This window comes from Lactuca virosa, chromosome 6 (genome assembly GCF_052849685.1).
Source record: "Lactuca virosa cultivar CGN04683 chromosome 6, Lactuca_virosa_CGN04683_v6, whole genome shotgun sequence".
Taxonomy (NCBI): domain Eukaryota; kingdom Viridiplantae; phylum Streptophyta; class Magnoliopsida; order Asterales; family Asteraceae; genus Lactuca; species Lactuca virosa.
Genome location: NC_136431.1, coordinates 107,518,781 through 107,540,098, shown reverse-complemented (window position 1 = coordinate 107,540,098; position 21,318 = coordinate 107,518,781). Strand labels below are relative to the sequence as shown.

The window sequence follows — 21,318 nt, the reverse complement described above, 5'->3', positions numbered from 1 at the left end:
ACTGGGTCAAAAACCACTTGAAACGGGGTAAAAACGGGTAAAATAGGCTTAAGGACCCAAAACTGAAGCTTCAGGACCGAAGTCCCTGTCATAAAGGAAGACGACACACATTTGTCTGTCGTAACCTTACGACTCGCGTGTTGATGACACGCAATGAGTATCAAGGAAGCCCCTGTCATAAAAGAAGACGACATGCATGTTTGCGTGTCATAATTTTTCCGGTTTTTCGACTACGACTTCGTTTTAACTCCGTTTTTCATTATTTTAACGTGGGATTTTCACCCAAAACTTTATTTTATAAACTAAGGCCCCAAAATATATAAATCTCCAGGGTTTTTATAAAAATGTATTAAAAGAATTGGTGGTTGGACTAATTATTGAGGGAATATTTGCTTTTCCTTATTTTATGACAAAAGCAAGCCACCACCACCTCACTCTATGATCATCCACTCTTTCCCACTACTCCTTGTCACCTTAGTGGACCTTTACACCCAATCTCCAGCTCTTCCCACGTTCTAAGAGCTGGAGGATTGATCCTCTCTCCTCATTCTCCATAAAAACTCTTTCATTCTACACTTAGCAACCAAGAACACTCTCCAAAATTCTCTCATCTTTTCTCTTAACTTCAAGAACTTCAAGGCTTTCTCCAGGGATTTCTTTCTTCAATTAGTAAGTATCTTCATCATTCACATAATTATTAAACTCCATTCTACTCAAATTATTGATATCTTACACAAGTTCCATCTTATTCGGTGTTAGATTTTCGAATCATCAAGACATCTTCTTAGTGTTCTTGAGTTGAACACTTCCTCTCTCTCACTTTCATCTACTGAAACCACATAAGGTGAGTTCATACCCACACATTTACATGTTTTTCTTAAGTGTTAAGGGGGGAATACAAGTAAAATCATCAAGAACACAATTAAACTTTTTCTAACAGATTGCATCAGAAAATATGGACGTTAATCACGGACTGTTTTGGTCAACTTAAAAATTTTAGTTTTCCAAACAGTTTCAGGTGCAAGTAGTTCAAACTCTTAGCTTTAAAATTACTACTTGCACATCTCCAAATGATTTTTCTACAATTAATGGTGATTTTTACAAAACTGCCTGTCATTTCAGAGGCAAACCCGGACCAGTCTGTGATTATGAACATTTTCACCTCTGTTAGAGATCACTAAAAATCATGATAAAATTTACGAACAAACTAGACTCATATTCCAAACTCTCAAAATTTGCGGATTTGGATTTAGAGTTGTGATGATTTTTCTATAAATTTTCTAAGAACGGTAACAGAAACTGTTTTTAACGAAAAGTTGCTGTTAATTTCATTTCACCTTGTAACATGTTGAGCAAGGTGTATATCTTTATGTGACTATATGTTACTGCAATATATGACATTTTATCTTAATATTTAGACACACATCAGTTTACAAATGGATTTGGTCATATAAAATATAAAGAATAACAAGTGATTATAATCAAAGTACAATCGATACATTCAAACATTAAATAAACTATTTTGAATATAGTTTGCATACATTACCACGTACTACCCTTGGTTGATAAACCATAATAGGTATAGTTTATGATACATTACATAACACATACATTTAAAAAGGGTACATTTATACAAAGGATATTTTCATTAAGCAAGGTACGGCCATACGGTACCAAGTTTTCATAACACGTAATTCCGTTAATGACTTTGTGAGACATTTACTTCAAATTACCATTAAGTCCTGTATTGTAACCAGAGTCTCCTTGAGGGAGAGCGTGATACTTGTGTATAGATCTATATTGGGTTTGACAAACCCACACCTAAACTGCATGCAACAGTTAGACCGATAGGTCTGGGGTGACAAATGTCATAACATTTCTGACGCCTGAAGAACGTCGTTTTAGGCAACCGTGGTCATAGTATGGTTATAATAAACTCACATAAAGTATTAACAAACATTGGAATTTACGGGGACTTCATTAAAATTTAACGAGTTTATGTCGATTTAAACTTGCATTGTTTTACTATAAATATGACAAATTACTTGTACATTTCGGTCTTTGGGTTTTAAGACTACATTTACACATTAAGGAAAATATTGGATTTTTCTAACACAAATACTACTTTTACAAACGAAAAGCTTATGAACTCACCAACCTTTGTGTTGACACTTTTTCAAAAACTTGTATTCTCAAGAAATCATTAAACAGGTAATCAAGTGCTTTTGAGGATGGGACGCTAAGGCGTCTACTATTTCATATTTTATCAACATATTGTGATTGATTCGTAAACATGTAATTCATACAATGATGTAAATTTTTTTATATATATGTTGGTTGTGTTTGCTTGAATTACTATTACAATTGCTGTTATGATACTATACATGAAGTCCTCCACCCCCTGACGTTTCCGCCATCCTTGGTTTGGGGGTGTGACAGATTGGTATCAGAGCGCAGTTTATAGTGAATTAAGTATATCAAACCACATAAGATATACAAACTATAAACACAATTGGGACTAATAGTCTCTGATTTGTGCATTTTTCAAATAAATATACTTTTAGAAAATAAATGATTCTTTTTATTAAAAAGTATAAATACATGCATACATGCTCACATAGTGTCATAACTACAACAACATAAAATAAAAGAAGAGGAGTTGTACATTATGGGTATGCCTTGGTATATGTAAATCAAGTCTGGGAAGGATATAGCCTGATCAACTATATCTGTCCGGGAATTGATTTGCATATACCGGGGGATGGTCAGGATGGACAACAAATCTAACAAACTCGTCTTACCGCTAGTACGCCTCATTCATGAAGCCGGTCTATAAGGGGGGTATAAGGTTGTTGCCTATAAAATGGCAACTTAATGGGTGTCGACTCTCACCCACCGCTTCCTTGATCGGTGGAGGGTCGTTAGCCGAACGGGTAAGACAAGGACTTATAAATTCTCATTAAAAGTATGATGAATATTATAAAGTAACTAAATGCTTTAAGAACTCAAAACTAAACATTTACAAATACTATAGGAGTATTTTGTGTTACTATAATAAAAATATTTTATACTTTCATTTTACCTCATAACCCAATGTATTGGGTCAATAAAAAGTATAAAATCGTATGTATCGTAAACATACCGGAAAACAACGTAATAATATACTTTATGTATAAAAGATTTCTCTCCCTATAAATACACTTTTACTAAAAGTACATTGGTTTACGACTTATGACAGAACCATGCCGCCAAGAAGAAGACCAAGACCTTCCAGCAACACAGCAACACCTCCTCCGCCGCCGCCTCCACAGTTTGATCCCGCGATGTTCCAGGCTGCAGTAACAGCAGCCGTAGCGGCCGCAATGTCGCAGATAGGGACCAACGGAGCTGGTGGTTCGGGATCGGGAGCTACACACTCTAACCACGGAGACAGTACGTGGCGTGCAAAAGAGTGTTCATACAAGGACTTCACAAATGGCAAACCCGACAACTTCAATGGAAGCGGGGGAGTCATCACGTTGATGCAATGGTTTGAAAAGACCGAAGTAGTCTTTCAGGTGTGCTCCTGCCCCAAAACGAGCAAAGTTAAGTTCGCAACCTTAACCTTCACCGGCCGGGCCCTTACTTGGTGGAACTGCCGGGTTAAGTCACTTACTCTCGAAGTGGCTAGCTCCATAACCTGGGCAGAACTAAAAACGTTGATGATGAAGGAGTACTGCCCGAGAGGTGAAATTCAAAAACTGGAACAAGAACTCTGGAACCTCAGGATGACGGGCTCTGACCTTGAAACCTACACCACCCGATTCAATGAATTGGCTCTCCTCTGCCCAACAATGGTTACTCCGGAGGAGAAAAAGGTGGAGCGATACCTTTGGGGACTGTCTCTCCACGTGCAAAGTAGTGTCCTGGCTTCAAGGCCAACTACTTTTGACAGTGCCAGGGAGCTGGCACAACAACTTGTTGACCACCGAGCCGGTCATAATACTACAACCACCACCACTGATAAATCAAAAGGGGGAAACAACAAAAGGAAGTTCTGGAACGAAAAGAAGAGCCAACCAGCACAGGACCCCGCTAAGAAGCAACAAATTGTTGCTGTCCATGTTGCCACTAATGCTGCCACTATTGCTACCACTCCAGCACCACCGAAGCCATATGCGGGAAAACTACCTAAGTGCAACAAGTGCAACTTTCACCACAATGGTGCTTGTAGGGAGATGCACTGTAACAACTGCGACAGGAAGGGGCACACTGCTCGTTTCTGTAAAGCGCCGGCTCAACCAATCAACCAAGTCGCCAGTACGGGGGCAACCCGGACCTGCTACAACTGTGGAGACGCAGGTCACTTCAAAAGAGACTGCCCCAAAGCACAAGCCCCTAATGCTGGTGGAGTAGGAAGAGTCCTGGCAATAGGACATGGGGAAGCAGTCGAGGATCCCACGGTGGTTACCGGTACGTTTCTCCTCAATAGCTCTTATGCATGCGTACTATTCGATAGTGGAGCGGAGAGGAGTTTCGTGAGCCACCAATATAAACATTTACTTGAACAAAATCCCCAATCACTAAAGGATACTTATGTAGTAGAAATGGCAAATGGGAAAGTAGAACGCACTAGCGACATATACTCAGAATGTACTCTCACTCTAGACAACCATACATTTAAAATTGACCTGATGCCAGTCACCATAAAAAGCTTCGACGTAATCATCGGGATGGATTGGTTAGTTCCTCACCGTGCCGACATTCTATGTTACGAAAGGGCCGTTCGCCTCAATCTACCAAATGACGAAACCCTTCTCATCTATGGTGACAAACCTAGTGCGAATTTACAAGTCATCTCATGCATCAAAGCCCAAAAGTATCTCCGGAAGGAGTACCACGCCTTCTTAGCCCATGTAGTAGACAAGAAACAAGACGTGAAAGACATCAAGGACATCCCCGAAGTGTGTAACTTCCTGGATGTGTTCCCAGAGGATCTTCCTGGTGTACCCCTCGCACGACAAGTCGATTTCAGAATTGACTTAATACCCGGAGCTACCCCCGTAGCCAGAGCTCCATACCGCCTCGCACCATCAGAAATGCAGGAGTTGTCCAGTCAGTTGACCGAGCTTTTGAACAAAGGGTTCATCAGACCAAGCTTCTCACCTTGGGGAGCACCAGTCCTTTTTGTAAAGAAGAAGGACGGATCCTTTCGCATGTGCATCGACTATCGGGAACTAAACAAGCTCACCATCAAAAACCGATATCCTCTGCCCCGAATCGAAGACCTTTTCGACCAACTCCAAGGAGCAAATTTCTTCTCAAAGATCGACCTAAGGTCAGGCTACCATCAACTACGAGTTCAAGAAGAAGATATTCCCAAAACTGCATTCAGAACTCGCTATGGGCACTACGAGTTTGTGGTGATGTCCTTCGGTTTAACAAACGCACCTGCGGTATTCATGGACCTAATGAATAGAGTGTGTCGACCCTACCTAGACAAGTTTGTAATCGTATTCATCGACGATATCTTGATCTACTCGCGAAGCGAAGAAGAGCATCGCCTACATCTACGCCAAGTGCTAGAGACGCTAAGAGCGGAGAAGCTTTATGCTAAGTTCTCTAAGTGTGAATTCTGGATTAGAGAAGTGGATTTCCTTGGACATGTGGTAAGTGAGAAAGGCATACATGTGGACCCCTCCAAGATCAAGGAAATCGAGAATTGGTCAGCACCCAAGACGCCAACCGAAATTCGACAATTCCTTGGGCTTGCTGGCTACTATCGAAGATTTATACAAAACTTCTCCAAGATTGCGAAACCACTCACCACCTTGACGCAGAAAGGTGTGATATTCAAGTGGGAAAATAATCAAGAAACTGCTTTCCAAACGTTAAAACAAGCCCTATGCAGCGCACCGATCTTGTCTCTCCCAGAGGGAACCGAGGACTTCGTAGTGTACTGTGATGCTTCGAATCAAGGCCTCGGATGTGTGCTCATGCAGAGAGGGAAGGTTATCGCGTATGCATCAAGACAGCTTAAGACGCACGAGGTTAATTATGCTACGCACGACCTGGAATTAGGAGCAGTGGTATTCGCTTTGAAGATCTGGAGACACTACCTCTACGGCACGAAATGCACTATCTTCACTGATCACAAAAGTCTTCAGCATATCCTCAATCAGAAAGAGCTCAACATGCGACAGAGGAGATGGGTGGAGTTGCTGAATGACTACGAGTGCGAAATTCGTTATCATCCGGGCAAGGCCAATGTAGTGGCCGATGCTCTAAGCAGGAAGGAGTACTCGGGCCGCCGAGTAAAATCCTTAACAATGACAATCCATTCCCACCTGACCATACAAATCAAGGAAGCTCAACTGGAAGCTTTGAAACCAGAAAAGGTGGCAGGAGAGACATTAAGGGGAATGGATAAAAACTTAGAAGTCAAGGAGGATGGAGCACGTTATATCATGAACCGGATTTGGACACCGAAGTTCGGTGGACTCCGAGATGTCGTCATGAATGAAGCACACAAGACTCGATACTCCATCCATCCCGGGTCGGATAAGATGTATCTGGACCTCAAGAAATTATACTGGTGGCCGAACATGAAAGCTGAGATTGCTACCTATGTGAGCAAGTGCCTGACTTGCGCTAAGGTCAAAATAGAATACCAGAAACCATCCGGGCTATTACAACAGCCGGATATACCTGAGTGGAAGTGGGAACGAATAACCATGGACTTCATAACCAAGCTGCCTAAGGCATCAGGCGGGCTTGACACAATATGGGTAATTGTAGACAGATTGACCAAATCAGCACACTTCCTACCAATAAAAGAAACCGACAAGATGGAGAAGCTGACTAGAACGTACATCAGAGAGATTGTACGACTCCATGGTGTGCCGATATCCATTATCTCCGATAGAGATAGTAGATTTACCTCACGGTTTTGGCAGTCTCTACAAAAATCATTGGGAACTAGGCTTGACATGAGTACGGCCTACCACCCACAAACCGACGGACAGAGCGAGCGAACCATTCAAACGTTGGAAGACATGTTAAGAGCTTGTGTTATAGACTTCGGTAAAGCATGGGATACCCATCTACCGCTTATCGAATTCTCCTACAATAACAGCTATCATACTAGCATCAAAGTCGCTCCATTCGAAGCTCTTTACGGTCGCAAATGCAGATCACCCCTGTGTTGGGCTGAGGTGGGGGATACACAGCTAGCTAGAGGGCAAGTCTCTAATAGCACCCTCACTGGCCCTGAAATCATAAGGGAAACCACAGAAAAGATCGTTCAAATTCGAGAGAGACTGAAAGCGTCTCGCGATCGGCAAAAGAGTTACGCAGACAAACGACGCAAACCCTTGGAATTCCAGGTGGGTGATCGAGTACTACTAAAAGTTTCCCCTTGGAAAGGAATGATACCATTCGGCAAACGCGGGAAACTAAATCCAAGGTACATCGGGCCATTCGAAATCCTTGCTAGGATTGGGCCAGTAGCATACAAACTTCGATTACCTCAGGAACTCAACAAAGTACATCCCACGTTTCACGTGTCGAACCTAAAGAAGTGTTTGTCTGATGAGACACTCGTAATACCACTCGACGAAATCAAAGTTAACGAAAATCTCCACTTCGTGGAGGAACCAGTCGAAATCATGGATCAGAAAAGATGGACGTTAATCACGGACTGTTTTGGTCAACTTAAAAATTTTAATTTTCCAAACAGTTTCAGGTGCAAGTAGTTCAAACTCCTAGCTTTAAAATTACTACTTGCACATCTCCAAATGATTTTTCTACAATTAATGGTGATTTTTACAAAACTGCCTGTCATTTCAGAGGCAAACCCGGACCAGTCTGTGATTATGAACATTTTCACCTCTGTTAGAGATCACTAAAAATCATGATAAAATTTACGAACAAACTAGACTCATATTCCAAACTCTCAAAATTTGCGGATTTGGATTTAGAGTTGTGATGATTTTTCTATAAATTTTCTAAGAACGGTAACAGAAACTGTTTTTAACGAAAAGTTGCTGTTAGTTTCATTTCACCTTGTAACATGTTGAGCAAGGTGTATATCTTTATGTGACTATATGTTACTGCAATATATGACATTTTATCTTAATATTTAGACACACATCAGTTTACAAATGGATTTGGTCATATAAAATATAAAGAATAACAAGTGATCATAATCAAAGTACAATCGATACATTCAAACATTAAATAAACTATTTTGAATATAGTTTGCATACATTACCACGTACTACCCTTGGTTGATAAACCATAATAGGTATAGTTTATGATACATTACATAACACATACATTTAAAAAGGGTACATTTATACAAAGGATATTTTCATTAAGCAAGGTACGGCCATACGGTACCAAGTTTTCATAACACGTAATTCCGTTAATGACTTTGTGAGACATTTACTTCAAATTACCATTAAGTCCTGTATTGTAACCAGAGTCTCCTTGAGGGAGAGCGTGATACTTGTGTATAGATCTATATTGGGTTTGACAAACCCACACCTAAACTGCATGCAACAGTTAGACCGATAGGTCTGGGGTGACAAATGTCATAACATTTCTGACGCCTGAAGAACGTCGTTTTAGGCAACCGTGGTCATAGTATGGTTATAATAAACTCACATAAAGTATTAACAAACATTGGAATTTACGGGGACTTCATTAAAATTTAACGAGTTTATGTCGATTTAAACTTGCATTGTTTTACTATAAATATGACAAATTACTTGTACATTTCGGTCTTTGGGTTTTAAGACTACATTTACACATTAAGGAAAATATTGGATTTTTCTAACACAAATACTACTTTTACAAACGAAAAGCTTATGAACTCACCAACCTTTGTGTTGACACTTTTTCAAAAACTTGTATTCTCAGGAAATCATTAAACAGGTAATCAAGTGCTTTTGAGGATGGGACGCTAAGGCGTCTACTATTTCATATTTTATCAACATATTGTGATTGATTCGTAAACATGTAATTCATACAATGATGTAAATTTTTTTATATATATGTTGGTTGTGTTTGCTTGAATTACTATTACAATTGCTGTTATGATACTATACATGAAGTCCTCCACCCCCGGACGTTTCCGCCATCCTTGGTTTGGGGGTGTGACAAACCTGTAGAGGCTGCAGCTTGCCATGCGGCCTCTGGTGCTCAGCCTTGACCATCCTGCAGGTCAGGCACATCTCCACCTACCAAGCGATCTCTCGCTTCATGCACGACCACCAGTAACTCAAACGCAAATCCCGGTACATCTTGGTGGCTCCGGGTGAATAGAGAAGCGATACTTATGAGCCTCCTCCATAACAATCTGTCTGACTCCACCAGACATCGGAACCCAGACCCGACCGCAACGGGTCAACAATCCTCGGCTATCCTGCACAAACCGGCTGTTCTCACCCCTAATCCTCTCCAGCTTCCAATTCTCCTGACACATACCCTTTGCCTGGGCTTCCCTGATCAATCCCACAAGTGGAGAATCCACTGAAATCCTCATGCACGTCACTGGAGTAGAAGATCCAGCCGACTTGCGGTTCAAAGCGTCCGCAACCACATTCGCTTTACTTGGGTGATAAAGGACCTCACAGTCGTAGTCCTTGACTACATCTAGCCATCTGCGCTGTCTCATGTTCAGGTTCGGCTGATCCATGATGTGTCTCAAGCTCTTGTGGTCCGTGTAGATGGTACAGTGGACCCCATAGAGGTAATGTCTCCAAATCTTGAGAGCGAATACCACCGCTCCCAACTATAGATCATGAGTAGGTTATCTCGTCTCATGCAGATTCAACTGTCGCGATGCATAGGCTATCACCCGTCCTCTCTGCATGAGGACCACTCCCAGTCCCGTGATGGATGCATCATAGAACACCATAAAATCCTCCACTTCCTCCAGGAGAGTCAAGACTTTAGCCTCGCATAGTCGATGTCGAAGGGTCTCAACCGCCCTCTGCTGCTCGGGGCCCCACCGAAAATCCACCACCTTCCTCGTCAGACAAATGAGAGGTACTGCAATCTTGGAGAAATACTGTATGAATCTCCGGTAGTACCCCGCCAATCCCAAAAAGCTCTTGATGTCTGAGGGAGATTTCGGAACCTCCCACTGCATAACCACCTCGATTTTGGCCGGATCGACCAACATCCCCTCTTTGTTAACGAGGTGTCTGTGACAACTCGGAATTTCTATCTTGTACAACCATTCACTTCAATAGAAGTCGGACTTGTTTCTGCTAACTTTTAAGCTGTTTAGAGTCTGTTTGAGTGTTCTAAAGCCTAGTACCTTCAAGAGGTAATTGTACATGAAATAGAGTTAATTTTGCAACATTTAAGTCTCAAAACTCCAAGAGTTTGGAGTTTACGGCCATAAAATGGAGTTTACGGCCGTAAACTCTAAGGGTATAAATATGACACTTAGTCATTTTATTCACTTTTACCATTTTCAATCCTAGAAGTGATTCTCTCTCAAGTAGCATCCGATTTTTCTGCTTGATCTTCAACTTTGTAAGTGTTTCTTTCCTTGATTAGTTGATATACTACAACATCTAGTGATTGTACATGATTTCATCCATGAAATCTCTTCATTTTGTTAGATCTTCAAGTGTTCTTCATTCCACCAAGAACACCAAGAACACACACTAGTGTTCTTGGACTTTAAACACCCTTACAAGCTTCTATATTGTAAGTACTCTTACCTTAGCTTGTTGTGTGCTTGAATCACTTAGATTACACCTAGAAAACATCAAGAACACAAGATCATAATGTGTTTACGGCCAAGGCAATCTCCTTGGGCCGTAAACCCTAATAAAGGGGGCAATATGAGCCCTAGTCCCTTCCAAAGCCTTGGAACCAAGTCTAGATCACTTCCATGAAGAGTATAGGACCTTAAACATCAAAAGAATCAAGAACACATGGTGTTTACGGCCAAGGCAATCACCTTGGGCCGTAAACCCTAAAAAGTGGTGCATATGTGCCACCAATCCTTCCTAAGGCTTAGACTTGATCAAAGGATACTTCATTATGACTTGTAAGACCTTATATCACAAAATGGTACTAATTACCATGAGTTTACAGCCGTAAACTCATTGGGCCATAAACCCATGGGCCGTAAACTCACATGGTGTTACCATTTGGGCCGTAAACTCCTAAGTGAGGCCCTGCAACCCTTAGATGCAACCCTTGGTACTTCTAGCACTTGAATCAAAGTGTTTTCCATGTCCTAGGGTGTCTTTATTTGCTTAATTAGTGGTTAATTGACTAATTAGATACATATATGTGTCATTATATGTTAATAGGATCCGTGTGTGTTCTCAAGTCTTCACTTGACACTTAGCATCCTATACCATCCGTTCATCCAAACCACTCACTACAGGTGAGTTCATACCCCTTAATCAACCTTTTAAATGATTTTAAATGATTTTATGGGGGGGGGAATACAAGTTGAACTATTATAGTTATTATATCAATCACATGTGATTAATAACTACTAAATAAGTGAATTTCTTACTTTTCAAACTGTTGTTGGATATAGTGTCTAAGTCCATAACTTTATTTGGTATGTACTTGACCCGACCCGGCATGGTCCATTTGGGTTGCATGGCATTGCAATACTTGGATAGACTAAATGAGAGAATAAGGCACTTATGATTATTAATATATTATAAGTTCTAATATATTAATAATAGTATTATTTAATTAGTATTGATCAAGTATTAATCTAGGATTAATTTGGTGATCAAAGTGAGACTAATTAAATATATAGGGTTGATTATGACAATCATCAATTCTTTTATGGTGGATTAATGATCCATGGTTTATGGGTTATGGATGTAACCAAATGGAGCTCCATGGATAGTCCATGGGAGTTACAAATCCATGGGTCATGGGAAATCAACAGTCATGACAATTAAGGGCATTCATGTGTAAACCCTAATTGTGACAACACTATAAAAGGAACCCTATGGCTAGCAAAAAGTGGACCTAGTGGACATAGTGTTACTAGAGAGGGCATAACCGATTTTGAGGCTAAGTGACATTCTCTCAAGTTATTCCAAGTCTTGTGGTGTTGTGTGAAGCATTTGAGGCACAACATTTGGGGTGCTAGGCTCACAAAGTCTTGAAGGAATCCAAGCAACAACAAGGTATGTATTTCTACTAGTTTTATGTTTTATGTAATCCCCATGCCATGCTAGTTAGGAAATAACCTTGAAAAAGATATTTGCATGTATATAGAGAAAACATAGATTCAAGGTTATTAGGGTTGCATGTACACTTAGGAAGTGTTAGAATGCTCAAAACCCATCAGTGGTATCAGAGCCTAGGATTGTTTTCTGTATACTTGATGCAAAACTGCTTAAAAATCGAAAATTCTGCATTCTGACGACTGGACTCGCCGAGTCCATGGGGAGGACTCGCCGAGTCCATGAACAAGTTCATTCTACTCGGCGAGTAGAATAGTGCACTCGGCGAGTAGGAGCGTGTTGGGCAGTTTTTTCGAGTTTTGTTGCTGGAAATGGATTAAGATCATTATCCCAATATGTTTTGGACTTGTAAAATCTGTTTTTCAAAATGATAATGATTATGTTAACCCATTTTACATGACTTTTATCAATTTTCAAGTATTGTATATGTTTATATGATTTCTTGAAATTGCTTGACATGAATTTGTGTACTTATGAGTTTTTAGAAGATCATAGGAATTATGTGTAACCACCATGTGTGTTTAATTCATGATCTTAATGGCTATGATGGTGTCCATAACTTGTCCTCAAGTTATGGATAACCAAGAGTCACTTCTTTTAATTATGATTAAAGAACTAAAGAGGTTTCATAAAATGAAGAGTCTTCATTTTTATGAACCATTAAAACTCATAAGTTACAAATTGAAGAGACTTGGAATAGTTTCAAATCTTGCCCTCAAGTTTTGGAATTTGAAAAGTCTTATACTTTAATACTTTAATTCCAAATTAAACCTTAGATTTTTAAAAAGTTTAAAAATCAACACTTATACTATTAGTATAATTTTATTATATAGATATGTATAAGAATATGTCATTCTTACCGTTAGTAGGCCTCATTCACGAAGCCGGTCTATAAGGGGGGTATAAGGTTGTTGCCTATAAAATGGTGACTTAATGGGTGTCCACTCTCACCCACCGCTTCCTTGATCGGTGGAGGGTCGTTAGCCGAACGGGTAGGATACGACTTTAAATACTCGTTAAAAGTATAATGAATTATAAAGTAACTATACATTATAAATTCCCAATCTTAGTTACTTTAGGAAAATGTGAAATTGGTGCTAGCCCATAAAATTACACTTTGTACCATACCAAGTCGTTAGTGGAGCGTGTGTGGTTAACCGGCACACTAACATGGACTAGTAAGAGTGACAAAGGGTAACTTGACTTTATTATAGATCGGTGGAGCGTGTGTGGTTAACCGGCACATCGATTAGGTAATATTGTTAAGGGTACCAAGTCAATTTGTATGGTTATTCACACCTTGTTTGTGATCCTCGGCATCCCAGTCACAAACTTGAGAGGGCACAATCGAGATTCAAACATGCCATTGAAAAGTTCAATGTATCTCAAAAGATCTAGGAGTTTCAAAACCAATAAAACCTAATAATAAAATATTTCGTTCTTATGGTGGAAATTGGTAAATCGTCATTTACCTACCTTCAAATATTTTATAGTATGGATTACGGCATCCCTCTTCCAACTATAAATAGTTTGTTGGATCCTAGCCTTAATATTTCATTTGGGTGAATTATTAAGGATTCCTAATCTAATGAAACTTGTCTTTCCTTCCTTTCATATGTCTTCCAACAATGCTTCTGGCTCAAACCCAACAGGCTCCTTTTCCCTTATGAACTTGTGTGCTAAGGTCATCTTTGATGGATCCAATTTCAATGAGTGGATCAGAAACATCAGAATGATTACCCGCTACGAGGACAAAGAATATGTCCTCGATAAGGAGCTTAAGGTTGTGAATGAAGCCACTGCTACTACTGAAGAGTTTGCGGAATTTGTTGCACATGAAAAGGATGCTACTAAAGTAGCATGCATCATGATGGCCACCATGACTCCTGAACTTCAAAAATCCTATGAAGATTTCTACCCCTATGAGATGCACCTGGATATGATGGAAAGGTACCATCAGAGCGCGTGTCAGGAGAGGTATGAAATCATCTCCTCCATGATAACCGCAAGGATGAAGGATGGTGAACCCATCACCGGTCACTTGCAGAAGATGCAAAGGTTCATTGACCGGTTGCTGAAGCTAAATGTTGACTTTCCTGAAGAAATGGCGATTGACATCATTCTCCATTCCTTACCTCCAAGTTATGATCAGTTTCGTATGACTTATCATATGAACAAGGAGGAAGTCACACTTAGCAAACTTCAAGGACTCTTAAGGACAGCTGAAAATGGCCTTAAGGATAAAGCGGTTGCTACTTCTACTCCTTCAATAGCCCCTGTTCTGGCTATAGGGCAGGGAAAGGGTAAGAAGAAGAAAAACCCTTCGAAGGGTACCAAGGGTAAGACTCTTGATGGTTCCTCTTCAAGTGGGACAAAGAAAGGTCCCATTACTCCTTCTTCAAACCCAAAGGAAGCACAATGCTTCTATTGCCAGGATAAGGGACACTTCAAGCGAAGCTGCCCTAAATATCTGCAAGATGTAAAGGATGGGAAGGTTAAACCCACCCATGCAGGTATTTACACAATATTGTCTAATAACTCATCTAATGCTGATTCTTGGGTGCTTGATACAGGTTGTGGTATTCACATCTGTACTGATTTGCAGGCACTAAGAAGAAGTGAGCAAGTGGAGCACGGGAAGATAAACTTAGTCATGGGCAACAGGAAAGCATCACCTGTTACCAAGATAGGAGTTTATTCTTTATTGCTTAATAATGGGTTAATGTTAGATTTGAATAAGTGTTGTTACTCGCCCGAAATGGGGAGAAATATTATTTCCTTTCATGGCTTGTACAAACAAGGTTTTACATTTTCATTTGATAATAAAAATGGTGTTATTAATGTTTATTACAATGATGCATTTTACTTTAAAGCATTACCTTGTGATGGTGTATATGAAGCCGTGAATGTTGTAGACAATCTAGGAAATAATGTGTTGTATATTGATTCTTCAGATAGCTTGGATAAAGCATCCTTGTGGCATTGTCGTCTTGGACATGTTAACAAGAAGCGCATAGGCCAACTCCAAAAGGCTGGAGTCTTGGAATCATTTGACCTCAAGTCAGATGATAGTTGCGAGTCTTGTTTACTTGGAAAAATGACAAAGTCACCCTTCACAGGTACTTGTGATAGGGGTGAAGGTTTGTTGGACCTTGTACACACAGATGTGTGTGGGCCCTTCAGAGTTGCTACAAGGGATGCTAATCGCTATTATGTGACTTTTACTGATGATTACAGTAGATATGGATATATTTACTTAATCAAGCATAAGTCAGAAACCTTTGAAAAGTTCAAAGAGTTTAAGCAGGAAGTTGAGAATCAATTGGGCAGGAACATCAAGATGCTCCGATCCGATCGAGGAGGAGAGTATCTTAGCATTGAGTTCCTTGACTATCTTAAGGAATGTGGGATTGTCTCACAATTGACACCTCCCAGAACACCACAGTTGAATGGTGTAGCTGAGAGGCACAATCGAACCTTGTTGGATATGGTTCGTTCCATGATGAGTCGAGCTTCGTTACCAATCTCTTTCTGGGGGTATGCCTTAGAGACTGTCGCCCATATCCTTAATCTAGTCCCTACTAAAAAGGTTGCCAAAACACCTCACGAGATGTGGACTGGGAAAGTTCCCAATTTGGACCACATCAAGATTTGGGGTTGTGAAGCTTTCGTGAGGCGTGAGACTCATGATAAACTTGAACCTCGAAGTGAGAGGTGTATTTTCATCGGCTACCCACAGAGATCCTTTGGTTACCTCTTCTACAGACCCAGTGATAACGTGGTTTTTGTAGCAAGAAGAGGAGTCTTTCGTGAGAGAGAATTCATAAGCCAAGGGGACAGTGGGAGGCAAATTGACCTTGAAGAGCTTCAAGAGTCAAGTGGTGAAGGAACCTCAAATGCTATCGACCAACCTGAGGAGGAAACTCCTGTTGATCCGATAGATGTGTCTGTACCTCCAAGACGTTCCACTAGGGTGAGGAACACACCTGATTTTTATTATGGTTATCACATCACCACTGAAGGTGATACATTTATTAGTGATAGTACACTAATAGACTTGGATGAACCTAATAATTACAGGGAAGCCATGGCAGGCCCTGAGTCTGCTAAATGGAAGGAGGCTATGGACAGCGAGATTCAGTCCATGTATGACAATCAAGTTTGGAACTTGGTTGACAATGTACCAGGTCGTAAGACAGTTGGGTGCAAATGGATCTTCAAGAAGAAGACCGACATGGATGGGAAGGTACATACTTACAAAGCGCGACTGGTTGCGAAGGGCTTTACTCAAACTCCGGGAGTTGACTATGATGAGACCTTCTCACCAGTAGCTAAGATTAAGTCTATTAGAGTATTGTTAGCCATAGCTGCATTTCATGATTATGAAATATGGCAAATGGATGTCAAAACCGCTTTCCTTAATGGAAAGTTGGCTGAGGATGTTTACATGGCTCAACCAGAGGGTTTTGTCGATACAAGATACCCTAATAGAGTGTGTAAGCTTGATAAATCCATTTATGGATTGAAACAAGCATCTCGCAGATGGAATCTTTTCTTTGATGAGAAAGTCAAAGAGTTTGGCTTTTCTAGGAGTGAGGATGAGTCTTGTGTGTATGTCAGGGCTAGTGGGAGCATAGTTAGCTTCTTGGTGTTGTATGTGGATGACATACTTCTCATAGGAAACGACGTCCCAACCTTGCAGGAGGTTAAATCTTGGCTTGGGAAGTGTTTCGCTATGAAGGACCTTGGAGAAGCTGCCTATATCCTATGGATAAGGATATTGAGAGATAGGAGTAAGAGACTAATTGGACTTAGTCAAAGTACTTATGTGGATAAGGTACTGAAGAGGTTCAGTATGCAAGATTCCAAGAAAGGGGAATTACCAATCCAGAGTAATGCCAAGCTGAGTAAAACTCAGAGCCCGAGTACAGAGGCTGAGATAGCTGAAATGAGTCATATACCATATGCTTCCGCTGTGGGCTCGATCATGTATGCTATGACTTGTACTCGCCCTGATGTGGCCTTTGCTTTGAGCATGGTCAGTAGATATCAAGGGAACCCTGGCAAGGCACACTGGACAGCGGTAAAGAACATTCTCAAGTATCTGCGGAGGACTAAGGATTGGGTCCTTACCCTCGGAGGCAGTGATGACTTGAGAGTGGAAGGATATAGCGATGCTAGCTTCTAGACTGATAGGGATAATTTCCGCTCTCAGTCAGGCTGGGTCTTTATCCTAAATGGAGGGGCAATTACTTGGAAAAGTTCCAAGCAGGAGAGAGTAGATGATTCTACTTGTGAATCAGAGTACATAGCAGCAAGTGAAGCAGCTAAGGAGGCGATATGGCTAAAGAACTTCATCGGAGACCTTGGAGTTGTACCAGCTATAAAGGAGCCAATGGAAATTTTCTGTGACAATGAAAGTGCGGTTGCTTTGGCTAAGGAACCGAGAGATCACGGGAGATCTAAACACATTGACAGAAAATACTATTTCATCAGACATCGAATAGAAGAAGGACTCCTCGTGACTAAGAGGGTATCATCAGATGAGAACCCGGCAGATCCCCTCACGAAGGGACTGAGCAGGGTTAAGCATTTACAGCATGCGAGGCGCATTGGGCTGAAGGATGATATTAGTTTCAATAATTAGATTCCTGAAACTTGTAAAATGTAATTGACATTTGATGATAAATAAAAGTAGTTATTTATTTATGAGTAAGGTGTTACTATCTTGTGTTGATTGTTTACTATGTTTCAATTTTGCATGTTTTTACTTCCAGAATAATTATATTATTATTCAAACCATCCACAGTCAGTCAAACTTTGGAAGTAAGTATTGATTTAAGACTGTCATGAATTTGGCTTGTATGATTTGTCTAAAAGTGCTTTGGACAATGCAATGGTTGCTACAACATTCATGAGTACTCATAAGGGCTGAGTATTGGATCCAACCCACGCTCACTTGCATCACTTCATGTAATTTATCTCGAGTGATCGTGAGACGGTAATATCATATAAATCTTCAAACCTAGAGATATGAGTTGTTGACTATGAGTTGGTTATTCATTGATTGCACGAAAACGCATTGGTAACTCGATGTCATAAAACGTGCCTTTGTGAATAATTCAACAAGTAGTTAGTACAAGCATATCAGTCGAATTTTATCTGTTCCTTCTAGAAATAGAAGCGATATCTGGGCCCCTCGATGATTTGATTTTGACCTATGTACCGGGCCCGGTCAGAACCTAATTGATGTGTTCAATTTAGTTCTATGTCGAAACAAATCAGAGATCGAGAAACAAATGCTGGATAATAAGTAAGACCATGTTCCATGTGTTTGTCCGGCTGATATCATGAGAACAGAGGATTATATGATCACTTATCTTAAAATGGCGTATCATCATCATCTCAGTTCCGAGAGACTTTGAAAGAGCTACGATTGCTAGTCGGATTTTGAAGTCATATTTGCAAATATAGTTATTAGACTTATCCAAGTGGGAGACTGTTGGATATAGTGTCTAAGTCCATAACTTTATTTGGTATGTACTTGACCCGACCCGGCATGGTCCATTTGGGTTGCATGGCATTGCAATACTTGGATAGATTAAATGAGAGAATAAGGCACTTATGATTATTAATATATTGTAAGTTCTAATATATTAATAATAATATTATTTAATTAGTATTGATCAAGTATTAATCTAGGATTAATTTGGTGATCAAAGTGAGACTAATTAAATATATAGGGTTGATTATGACAATCATCAATTCTTTTATGGTGGATTAATGATCCATGGTTTATGGGTTATGGATGTAACCAAATGGAGCTCCATGGATAGTCCATGGGAGTTACAAATCCATGGGTCATGGGAAATCAAGAGTCATGACAATTAAGGGCATTCATGTGTAAACCCTAATTGTGACAACACTATAAAAGGAACCCTATGGCTAGCAAAAAGTGGACCTAGTGGACATAGTGTTACTAGAGAGGGCATAACCGATTTTGAGGCTAAGTGACATTCTCTCAAGTTATTCCAAGTCTTGTGGTGTTGTGTGAAGCATTTGAGGCACAACATTTGGGGTTCTAGGCTCACAAAGTCTTGAAGGAATCCAAGCAACAACAAGGTATGTATTTCTACTAGTTTTATGTTTTATGTAATCCCCATGCCATGCTAGTTAGGAAATAACCTTGAAAAAGAAATTTGCATGTATATAGAGAAAACTTAGATTCAAGGTTATTAGGGTTGCATGTACACTTAGGAAGTGTTATAATGCTCAAAACCCATCAACTGTGTTATCAAATAAACTACTTCAAATCATTTTACAAACTCTTTTACATGTTAAATACTTTTATTAAACTCTTTTAAAATTATTTTGTCAAATGTGTATCTATATAAATATAGTTATATAAGTAGGATTGAAAGGACTTAGGACTGATAGCTCACCTTACTTCCAGTTCCTTGTTTGGTTATGGACTTAGGGTATCGGTTGTTTGTCCGAAGGTCGTTTGAATCTTAGTTATATATTATGTATATGTATATAGATATAAAAGTTCCTTCATTCAGTTCAATACCTTTGGGTAGCAAGGGTATAACAATCATGTTCATATATACAAACAACATTACTAGTAAACTATAATAGGTATAGTTTAGGAAGTTACTAATACTATTACTAGAACAATGAAACATACAATGAGTCAGTTCATACATGAGTCAATACATACTATAACATACAGATAAAGAATACTATGATGAGAAACAAACATAACATACAGATAGAGAATACTATGATGAGAAACAAACATAACATACAGATAGAGAATACTTTGATGAGAAACAAACATAACATACTAGACAGAGAGAACATACATTACACTAGTACATACAATACATATACAAGAACATTTCAACAGAAATGTGAGCCACGTAACGGGGCATGGCATCACCTGTCATGGCTCGTTTTGTATCCAGAGTCTCCTAGAAGGAGAGCGTTGAATTTGTGTATAGATCTATACTGGATTGACTATCCTACACCTTGTTGCTCGCTACAGTGGGACTTGCAAGTCTACGGGTGCCAAATGTCATTTCTTCTGACGTCTTTCATCGTCGTGTTTTTAGTCGGTAGTATGGTACATGCATATCACATGTTACTTTAAATAACAATTGGTTTAAGGTAATTAGTATAGCAGTAGTTACTTAATACAACACTACAGTACTTTATTATTTCCCCATTACATTCATATTGTGATCTATTCACATAAAAGGTAATGTAAAACTATATTTTTGGTTAATGATAGTCATACTTGGGAAAATACACTCTTTTACGAGAAACAAACATACATTTCATTTTATGCCTTGGTAGAAGGCTACGTGTAGTAGAAAATATAGGATTTTCTAGGAGATACAAACATTTACAAACATTTACAAACATTTACGAACTTATACATCCAGTACTTACAAACGCTTTCATACAAACAATGACACTAAAATACTTATGATCTCACCAGCTTTAAAGCTGATAAACTCTTTCAAAATAACTTGTATTCTCAGGTCATCAGTAGACAGGTACCGATGCCAGGTTTTTAGAAGATGGAGCTCGTTCAAGACTCATCTCTTATTTTTGATTTACATTTTTGGTGTCTTTTAAACTTCACAGAACACACTTGTATTAAATTATATTATTAATGCAATGGATGATGTTGTTGCTTGTTTACTACTATGCATTGTTGTGATACTCTACATGACGTCCTCCACCCCTAAACGTTTCCGCCGTTCCGGTTTTGGGGTGTGACAGATTGGTATCAGAGCATTGTTTATAGTGAATCGAGTATATCAACCCATAAAAGATATACGAACTATTAACACAACGGGATTAAAATACTCTGACTAAGAGTTTATACTTTTAAATAATAAAATATTTAACCAAGTATACATACCTGCATTCATGCTAAAATCAGTGTCACTAGGACAGAACAAAAGTATTACGATTGTTGGGCAACACAATTAGACTTAGAGACATATAGTTAACCCTGGGAATGATATAGCCTGATCAACTATATTTTCCGAAGAGTGACTAGCATGTGCCTAAGAGTGGTTGT

At 39.6% G+C, this 21,318-nt stretch overlaps 1 long non-coding RNA gene across 1 annotated transcript; it reads left to right on the top strand.

The window, feature by feature from the left end:
* Positions 1-450: 450 nt before the first annotated feature.
* LOC145119247 (uncharacterized) lies at positions 451-9,057 on the top strand. The gene is made up of 2 exons (XR_013713757.1): positions 451-669; positions 8,902-9,057. It is a non-coding gene; the product is annotated as an uncharacterized LOC145119247 (long non-coding RNA).
* The last annotated feature ends 12,261 nt before the right edge of the window (positions 9,058-21,318 follow it).